This window comes from Hemiscyllium ocellatum, chromosome 30 (genome assembly GCF_020745735.1).
Source record: "Hemiscyllium ocellatum isolate sHemOce1 chromosome 30, sHemOce1.pat.X.cur, whole genome shotgun sequence".
NCBI classification, from domain to species: domain Eukaryota; kingdom Metazoa; phylum Chordata; class Chondrichthyes; order Orectolobiformes; family Hemiscylliidae; genus Hemiscyllium; species Hemiscyllium ocellatum.
In genome coordinates this window covers 40,610,312-40,620,845 of record NC_083430.1, presented here as the reverse complement: position 1 = coordinate 40,620,845, position 10,534 = coordinate 40,610,312, and positions in this window count along the sequence as shown.

Genomic DNA, 10,534 nt, shown 5'->3' with positions numbered 1-10,534 from the left:
GGAGGTATCAAGAAAAATAATCATAAAACTAGTCAATTCTGGTAATCAAAATCTAAGTAGTCCCCTAATTCCTCTCAGAATATGGGGTGTGCTAGGCTTTCCCACTCTGGCATACACATGACATAATGGGGATGGCTTTTAATTCTTTCGGAAGTGGCTTTGAAAGCCATCTGGTTGCACAAAAAATCATTTTAGAAGAAAAAAAAATCACTATGGCCTTATTAAGACATCCAGGGAAGAGCAATTAATACAGTCTTGCCCATAAACTTCATCTTAACTGCAAAGCAAACCTTATAGAACTCTGACAGCCAGGTCAGAACTCTCCAATATTGCAACGGGTGGTATCTAATATGTAGCACATTGTCACATTCAGTCCAATTATTCTTCAGCTGTAAGCATATATATATAAGGGTGGTTAGCTCATTGACTGAGTTTTGATGGAGAGTGATACTGATAATGTGGGTTCAATTCCTGCGAGGGCTCAGATTACCATGAAACACTTCCTTCATAACCTTTCCCTTCCCCTGAGGAGTGGTGACCCTCAAGTTAAACTGCCACCAGTCCCCTCTCCCTAATGAGACAGCAGCCATATGGTCCAGTAGAGCTATAGTGACTCTACCTTTACCTTACATACCAGTCTCATGCAAGGAAAATCAAATCAAGAAAGTCTCCCAACCCAGGGAAAGAAATTAAAATTAGACACATCTCTGAAGCCTGCTCAAGAGCTGACAAAGCCCTCTTGATTCACACTTGTCCCTTTAGATTAGTGAACTGCCAATATAACATCATTGTTTAAGAAAGGGAAGCAAGATTATCAATTTACTAACCACACCTTGGTTGTAGGGGAATAATGAGAATCTATTGTTTAGGAATGCATAAAATCACCAAGTGATAACAGTTTACTCTCTCGATAGATTAGCATGTCATTGTTCCTTACATGCAAAATGATTGTCCTGTCGTTATCACTAGACTATCTGGGATCTCACAGCATCAGTGAACACACAGAATAGATGGGGTCAAAATGATTGCAAATTATGTTTCTAGTTTTTTGGCATTCTGTATCATTTTTTCTTATTAGAAAGACGCTCGTTAACAAGAACACATTGCATGAGATTAGCAATTACACAATTAGGGATTACTTAGCTCAGTTGGCTGACGAGTGATGCCAGCAATTCCTGTCACAGCTGAGATTAACATGAAGGTCCTTCCTTCTCATCCTCTCCTCGCCTGAGGCATGATGACCCTTAGGTTAAACTACCAGCAGTCATCTCTCACTAATGGTAAGACTATGGCAAATTTATCCTTCCTGATTATATACTTCCCTACGGAGAGAGAAATTATTCTGACTGCTGTGTTACTCTGACTGAATCTGCATTATTCAGATGCTCTGTTACCATCAACTAGTTGGCAATTGCCAGTAAATCTTATTATTCAAACTGCAAAAAGAAGTGACTAAGTAATCCTCTTCTTTGCGGCAACTGTGCCAATAGATGACAAAGTATCTATTCAGAAGAACAGCCCTGTAACTCCAGTGTTATTCTTGACCACGAGGAGGGAGGATTAATGATGCAATGGTACTGTCCTACCTCTGGATACAAGTTCCATTTCAGGGATTTTGACCATCAAAGGTGCATTAATAGCATGATCAATCAACTTGATTATCACAGCCTGTAAATCCTTCCCATATACCTCATCATGAAGTGAAAGATATAACAGCAGTTTATTTGAGCAGAACTAAACTTAGAGAGTTAGCAGATGGATGAAAGGCAGAATTAATAACCACATCTCCTAAGAGGAAGATGTTTCAACTGATTATCCAACATTTAGAATTGGAAGCAGGGAAATCTGAAATTGAGAATTTACAGCTGGAATTTACTAAGATACAGTTCAAAATAAAATTACTTGAGACAGCAAAGAACAAAGGCTAATGGAAAGTTAGGGAAAGGATAAACAGAGACCAGTGGAAAAGAACATGGGATTTAAAAACCAAGCAGTTAGAGTAATTAGATAATATGAGTTGGCCATAGAAAAGCTTAGATTATAGAAGGAAACAAAAGGTGCTAGCTCAGAGAACGATTCTGATGTCAATGAGCAGCTTGATTCAACTAAGTATCGATGCTTGGTGTGAAAATGTCCTGAGGAGAACGTTGAAATGTATTTCATAGCAATGGGAAGGTAGCTGGATAAATGAAGTGGCCAAAAGTTGATGGACTTTCACGTTTCTCAGTGTTTTGACAGGTACAATCATATCTCTGTATGGCAGTTAGTCAGAAGAACAATCTACAGATTATGAAACTGGCGATATTCATTGCTTATGAGCTTGTGCCTGAAGTTTGTCAGTTCAAATTTAGGACAACAGGAAATGAACCTAATCAGGCAATTGGATAGTTTGTAAGGCTGTGGAATCATTACTTTAGATCTCTAAAGCTGGAAAGAAAATTGGGACTGTGAGGGAAATGATGATCATGGAAGAATTCTGAAATTGTGTTCCAACAAACTTAAAAACTGATTGTGTCAGATATTAAAGAGTAAAAAGTGAGGTCTGCAGATGCTGGAGATCAGAGCTGAAAATGTGTTGCTGGTTAAAGCGCAACAGGTCAGGCAGCATCCAAGGAACAGGAAATTCGACGTTTCGGGCACAAGCCCTTCATCAGGTATTAAAGATCCAAGAAGCAGAGTTCCTGGCAGTTTATTGTGATATCTTGCACCAACAATTACAGGTGGGTAGATGTTCATGTGGGAAAACACAAATATCAAAGAAAAAGAGAGACTTTGAGATATCTGTCTGAAATAGATCATGAACAGTGCAGGGACTTTTTTTTTCACTTTTATCTTTCAGGACTCATCTCTTATTTCTAATCTGTGTGCAGCCATACCAATTTTTGTTGTGTTTAATCATTAATAATCTCATCCTTTGTTAGTTTAAGAAAACCCGGTTAATTTGGCTGCTTTTAAAACGAGAGTTTATTTTCATAGAATCTGTACATGGCCAATTCATCTGCACATCTTTGGGAGGAAACCAAAGGGAGGAATGTGCAAACTCCACACAGACAGTCACCTGAGGCTGGAATCAAATGCGGGTCCCTGGTGCTATGAGGCAGTTGTGCTAACCACTGAGCCACCATGCCATTCCCATTTGGGATGGGGAAGAAAGGTATCCACAAGGGAAGGGAGTATTTCTAAATTAACCTTGTTGTAACAAAGCTGAAAATGTGTCGCTGGAAAAGCGCAGCAGGTCAGGCAGCATCCAAGGAACAGGAGATTCGACGTTTCGGGCATAAGCCCTTCTTCAGGAAGGGCTTATGCCCGAAATGTCGAATCTCCTGTTCCTTGGATGCTGCCTGACCTGCTGCACTTTTCCAGCAACACATTTACAGCTCTGATCTCCAGCATCTGCAGACCTCACTTTCTCCTCTTGTTGTAACAAACCAAGGGGGTGAATGAATAAAGAAGGTGGGGTTTGGGGGTGGTGGGAAGTGGGAGAGGAGGGACATGAGGAGTAGTTCATCCCTCCTCCCATCGGACCTTAACAGTTTGGGGTATCCCAGCAGGAAGTGTAAGGAATCACCCAGGATCTGATTGTAGCAGGCATTAATTATTGCAATGTCAATGCAGTAACAAGGGCAGATCCATATTGTTTCCACAATTGCAGAATTGTATTGAGCAGATTAGACAAGCATGGCTGGTTACACAATTGACTTGTTCAGGGGATATTGGCAAGTTCCATCGGCTGATACAACCAAAGAAATATCAGCTTTTGAGGTGCCAATGAACCTTATCCATGTCGAGTCATACTGTTTGGAATGAAAAATTCACCAGCAATTTCCAAAATTGACCAGCAAGACCATTAAAGGATGACCCAACATTAAAAATAGACAACATGGTTCTCTTCAGCCAAACCTGAAAAAAAAATCATTTACAACACTTGAACAACTGTTTGAATGGCTACAGAGAGCTAGTATTAGCATACATCAATCTTGGGCGGCACGGTGGCACAGTGGTTAGCACTGCTGCCTCACAGCGCCTGAGACCCGGGTTCAATTCCCGACTCAGGCGACTGACTGTGTGGAGTTTGCACTTTCTCCCCGTGTCTGCGTGGGTTTCCTCCGGGTGCTCCGGTTTCCTCCCACAGTCCAAAGATGTGCGGGTCAGGTGAATTGGCCATGCTAAATTGCCCGTAGTGTTAGGTAAGGGGTAATATGTAGGGGTATGGGTGGGTTGCACTTCGGCGGGTCGGTGTGGACTTGTTGGGCCGAAGGGCCTGTTTCCACACTGTAAGTAACCCAATCTAAAAAAAAAGTAATCTAATCTGGCTAAAAGTGAATCTGTTCAAGCAAAAGTGACTTGTTTGGGCCACAATGTGGGGAAAGGCCACTCAGAGAAACAAAATGGAAGAGCTCCTTTATTAAAGTACTGACAAATTTCATATTTGGTGAGGTTTGTTTTCCAGTGAAAAAGCATTCATGCAACTGTGTGGCTGTGATTTTTAGTCAGTCTGTGATTGCAGTGAAACTGCAGCTCAACATTGTTACCATTCATCACTTCTTTTAAGAGCTGCCATTACTTTGATTCGAAAAGCATTATTTCAACCACAAACTATGCATTGTATTGAATGGTCCCCTTCCACTTTCTTGTTAGTCTTTATTTTTCAGAGTTTTTTTTCAAACCATTTTTCCATTGTTTGGCCACACATGAAAGGATCACGCTAATTGAAAACAGTGGAGTCTTGTTATATAACACTGCCATGAAATGAAATGTTTCAGTGTCCTGGATCTGATTAATTGAATAAGCAAACATGAATGAAATGGGTGGTTTCTCCTCTATAACTGTGGCTATTCACTTGCGGCAAAACAAAACATCAAAAGTGATTGTGTATCCATTTTTCTGTTCGCTGAATGTATGTTTTGTTGTGTTTCATAAGTAAAGCTAGCTTTTTTTTCAAACTTCAACTATCTCAGACGCTCAGAGGGAAGGTAGCAAAAATAATAAAATGCTTGATTGAAAAGACATTTAGACCATTGATGAGCAATGAGGGACATTTCACGTCTCCTTTTTGTATCTGTTGATTATAATTATATATATTTTCATTAAATTATTTTCTTCTAATAGCTGGTTATTTGATTTTATCAAATAATAACTTTCAACATTGTTAAGAAGTGTAAAAGCTCATTATTTTCAGACTGCCTAGCTGTTTCCAATGCAACATAGAGAAAAATGAATGTGAGAAGTTGGAACAGAGGTAGGGCAATCAAACCATATTCCATCATTCAATAAAATTATGGCTGATCTGATTGTGGTCTCAGCAAATATGCCTGAAAATATAAAGTCATGAATGTTAATTTCTGATTTATTGATTAAAATGCTCCAGTAATTTCAGTTAGCAGTTCCATTTCATCTGAACTGATGCGACATTAGTTCAAAGAATTGGTAACAGATTATTTTAGCTGAAAATGTGTTGCTGGTTAAAGCGCAGCAGGTCAGGCAGCATCCAAGGAACAGGAAATTCGACGTTTCGGGCTAAAGCCCTTCATCAGGACTTCAGCTCACATTTTCAGCACTGATCTCCAGCATCTGCAGACCTCACTTTTTACTCAACAGATTATTTTAGATTAGATTCCATAAAGTGTGGAAACAGCCCAACAAGTCCACACCAACCCTTCAAAGAGTAGCCCACCCAGACCCACTTGCCTCTGACTAATGCAACTAACACTATGGACAATTTAGCATGGCCAATTCACCTAACCTGCACATCTTTGGACTGTAGGAAGAAACCAGAGTACCTGGAAGAAACCTACGCAGGCAAGGGGAGAAGGTGCAACCTCCACACAGACAGTTGCCTGAAGCTGGAATCGAACCCACGTCCCAGGTGCTATGAGGCAGCAGTGCTCACCACTGAGCCACTGTGCCCCTCCCTCCCCAAGCTTTCTGAGGTAAATTTAGGAACTTGAGAAGAGCAATCATTTCTGTGAGCTAGTTGTGTTTCCATTTCATATAAGTAGTTCATCTCCTATCTCTGATGTCCATCAAAAGTGTTAAGTAAAAGTAGTTGAATAAGTTTAACAGCACAACATATCATTGTCTTGCTTTTCAAATTGATTTGTAAGAATGCTGTAATCACTAAGAAGTTAATAGCAGATGTGGAAAACAACCATTTTGCATGTGGCCAAAAGTTAATTCTGAATAAGGTATTGTTGCCTTGGGGAAAGAGTCTTTCAAAATTCTGGAAATATTCAGTATCTGTGTAAAGAAAAACTTACATCTGGATGTAGGTTTGCACACTGAGGTGAAAGGTTCATTTTCAGATGTTTCGTCACCATACTGGGGAATAGCTTCAGTGAACCTCCGAATGAAGCACCAGTGGTATTGCCCGCTTTGTATTTTATATTAGATTAGATTAGATTAGATTACTTACAGTGTGGAAAAAGGCCCTTCAGCCCAACAAGTCCACACCGACCCGCCGAAGTGCAACCCACCCGTACCCCTACATTTACCCCTTCACCTAATACTACGGACAATTTAGCCTGGCCAATTCACCTGACCTGCACATCTTTGGACTGTGGGAGGAAACCGGAGCACCCGGAGGAAACCCACGCAGACATGGGGAGAATGTGCAAACTTCACATAGTCAGTCACCTGTATGTTTGAGTTTTCGTGAGTTGGTGGTCATTTCCTGTGGTGACATCATTTCCTCTCACTTATATCCTTACATACAGATGACGAAGAACACCACTTCGGCTGGGACAATACATCCATCCTAGGACAAGCCAAATAGAGACATGCATGAGAATTCTTAGAAGTATGGCATTCCAACCAGAACTCTATCAACAAACACATTGACACATTGACTACCACTGAGAAAAAGAACAGGAAATGATGTCAGCATAGGAAATGATGTCACCACAGGAAATGGCATCACCAATCCAAGAAAACTCAAACATATAAGTAGGCTACACCATCGGTACTTCATTCAGAGGCTCACTGAAGATGTTACCTCGCACGGTGATGAAACATCTGAAAACAAACCATCCAGCTCAGTGAGCAAACCTACATCCAGAACTCAACCTGAGCTACAAATCTTCTCAAAACTCGCAAATGGTTACATCTTCAGATTGATGATGTTTCATTAGAACAGAGAAAAGTTATAAAGAATTTGAGCAAGGAGCATTGGAGATAACGACAAACAAAGATCTGTCAGTGCCAAAGGGAATGGAGACGGTCAAGAAAAGAAGTGAAAGATGTGCATGGAACAAGTAAAGACAAGATGCTGTTATTTTCAGCTTCCAATGACGTTTTCAAGTCTGTTGTCTCTGCCTTTCTTGTGCAAAAACTTCCATGTTACTAGTGGGTGAAAAGTAAAACAAGATTATTTTCTACAAAACAGTTCCCCTTTCCTGAAACAGCTGTTGTAACATGCATCAACCTCTCCAAGAAGTAAAGTTTAACAAGTGACAACAAATTGCTTCATAGATGTTGGTAATCTTGAACTTAAGTATTGGAAAAGTTAGACTTTCAGAAGCCTTTTGTTTTGCACTCATCAGGAATAGCAATGTAAAGGGGAACAATACTTTTATATACTGAATAAGCACATCCTGATGATAGGTTGGCAGGTGGACAGATTCTATGTGACCAATACAGAGACTGAATATCTCCAGAATGCAAAAGATAGCACCTCTTTCTCCCTTCTCCTCAGTGAATTAACCAAACTCTGATAATAGGTTGGCAGATGGGCAGAGCTAGCTAATCTCTCTCACCAGCTGCTGCCTCTATTTAGTGACTGGAAGACTGAACAATTAATGTGTTGACGGACCCATGTCTTCAGCAAAAAAATCTGGAATAATTGGAAATAAGGAAATCAGAGATCTTGGAAGAATCAAAAAATCCCGTGGATTCATGCTATGAACTGTGTTTCCCCAGTTATCTATGCTTGGTTGTCTGCACCTTTATGTATTCTTTACAATAGGTTAGGATGTAGGTGGAATTTAACTAGCAGAGTTATGAGTTGATAATTCATATTTCCTTTTTCTATGATGACAATAAATTTCTTTGTAATAAATAGTTGTTTCTTGTTAAGTACAGAAACCTAGTCAGCATTTTCTGTTAACCTGAGACCATCAGACAGGTACCTGGTAGCATTTTGATTAAATATTCAACTTTGTGATAACCCCGGGAAATAGTGGGATCAAGTATCAGTGGATTCAGACCATTTATATACATTTTTTTTGCCTATAAAGAACAGGGGGCTGTGTATTATTGTGTGCAGCATCAAAATAGGCAAGACAGCTGTGTTGCAAGCCTAAGTGACAATCTTAAATTCAGAGCCAAAACATGTGGTGCTGGAAAAGCAAAGTCAGTCTGGCAGCATCCGAAGAGCAGGAGAGTTGGCGTTTTAAGCAGAAGCTCTTCTTCGGGAATGCAGAAATGTCGACTCTCCCGCCCATCGGATGCTGTCTGACCAGCTGTGCTTTTCCAGCACCATACTTTTTGACTCTGATCTCCAGCATCTGTAATACTTACTTTCTCCTGACAACCTTAAATTAGTTGTTAGTATAATTCTTAAGGTTGTTTAGTAAGTGTTATTGAACCATAGAATCAAGTTGCTGCTGGCCAAAATATTTATAGTTTTTGCAATCATTGGCTGTTTGAATCCAGTCAGTATGTTGCCTATTGCAAACAAAGAGGTATGCTGTTCCCAGTCTTTGGCACATATATGCTAAATATCTAGTATTATAATCTGCTCTGAAATTCATTGATCTATTCAATTAGTTGTGTGATTGGGCAAAATGTAGTTTTAGCTTGGCAGCTAAATGTGGCTATTATGTTATAGCAGCATGAAACAGCTAGTTTCACCTCCAGGACCAGAGGGCATAGTCTCAGAATTAAGCGATACCAATTAAAAACTGAGATGGGGAGGAATTTCTTCTCTCAGAAAGTTGAGAGTCATTGGAACTCCTTACCACAAAGAGCTGTGAGGGAAGAGTCCTTGTATATCTTTAAGGCTGAGACAGATTGTTAATTAGTCTAGGAATCAGGAGTTATGGTGAAAGAGCAGGAAAGCAGACATGAGGAATCTCGGATCAGCCATCATCCTATTGAAGGCAGAGCAGGCTCAAGAGGCTGAGGGACTTACTCCTGCTCCTATTTTTTTATCATCTCATGTCTTAAAACCCGCATGCCACTAGTTTAAAATCCAAGTACTAAAATAAATTACGTTAATATATATATAAATTACATACTTTAAGTCAAAAAGGACAGGAAACTAAATCTGCAACCCTTATACCCCCAACCACCCAGTATCTCGGGCTGCTAAGGGCTCCAAAATGGCAGCTAGGAAAATGCATGCATTTTAACGACGTATGTGTGCAATATTGACTTCAGCCAAACAAGGTAAGGATTTCTGTTGTCTAAGCCTAAAGCACGTGGTAGCTGTTTTGCATAAGAAAATAGGCCTACAGCTAGGGCGGCACAGTGGCACAGTGGTTAGCACTGCTGTCTCACAGCACCAGAGACCCGGGTTCACTTCCCACCTCAGGCGACTGACTGTGTGGAGTTTGCACGTTCTCCCCATGTCTGCGTGGGTTTCCTCCAGGTGCTCCGGTTTCCTCCCACAGTCCACAGATGTGCGGGTCAGGTGAATTGGCCATGCTAAATTGCCCGTAGTGTTAGGTAAGGGGTATGGGTGGGTTGTGCTTCGGTGGGTCGGTGTGGACTTGTTGGGCCGAAGGGCCTGTTTCCACACTGTAAGTAATCTAATCTAACTTCAGGTTCCCCTGGCTGCAACGCTGGTCTGCCCTGAGACAGCTCTTGTCAAAAATGGACGCTCCCAAATCTCTTATGTAACATAATATATACAAAATATATTTCCTTTGGTAATTAAGATTTTCGAAAACATTCATCACTGGCTTTAATATAGAATGCACAAAACTTAATTACAAATATAATCTAATTTTGCAATGTTCTAAAATGTCATTTTAAATGTTAATTTATAGACAAAATTTGATAATATCTGTGAATTAATAATATTAAATCCGTCTTAAACTTGCTGCCCAGAGACGCACAAAGAACACAGTCTAGTCTGGTAGCTGCACTCACCTACCGAATCACATCATTTTGAAACTTAATCCACTAATCTGTCAAACCAGTCAAAACTGATTGATATCTTCACAAGTGGCCGTCCTCCATCATAAGGTCAGAAGTGGGGAGGTTCACTGATGTCTGTACAATGTTCAACTCATTCGTGACTCTTCAGATACTGACTCAGTCTGTGTTCACATGCAACAAGATATCCAGGCATGAGCTGATTATTAGCAAGTAACATTTACGCTACAGAATTGCCAGGCAATGACCACCTTCAACAAAACAAATCTAACAATTACTACTTGACATTTAATGGCATTATAATCATTGAATCCACCACTATTGACATTCTGGGATTACCATTGACCAGAAACTGGATTGGACTAGCCATATAAGTATTGAGGCTACAAGAGCAGGTGATAGGTTAGGAATTCTATCATAAGTAACTCACCTCCTTTCT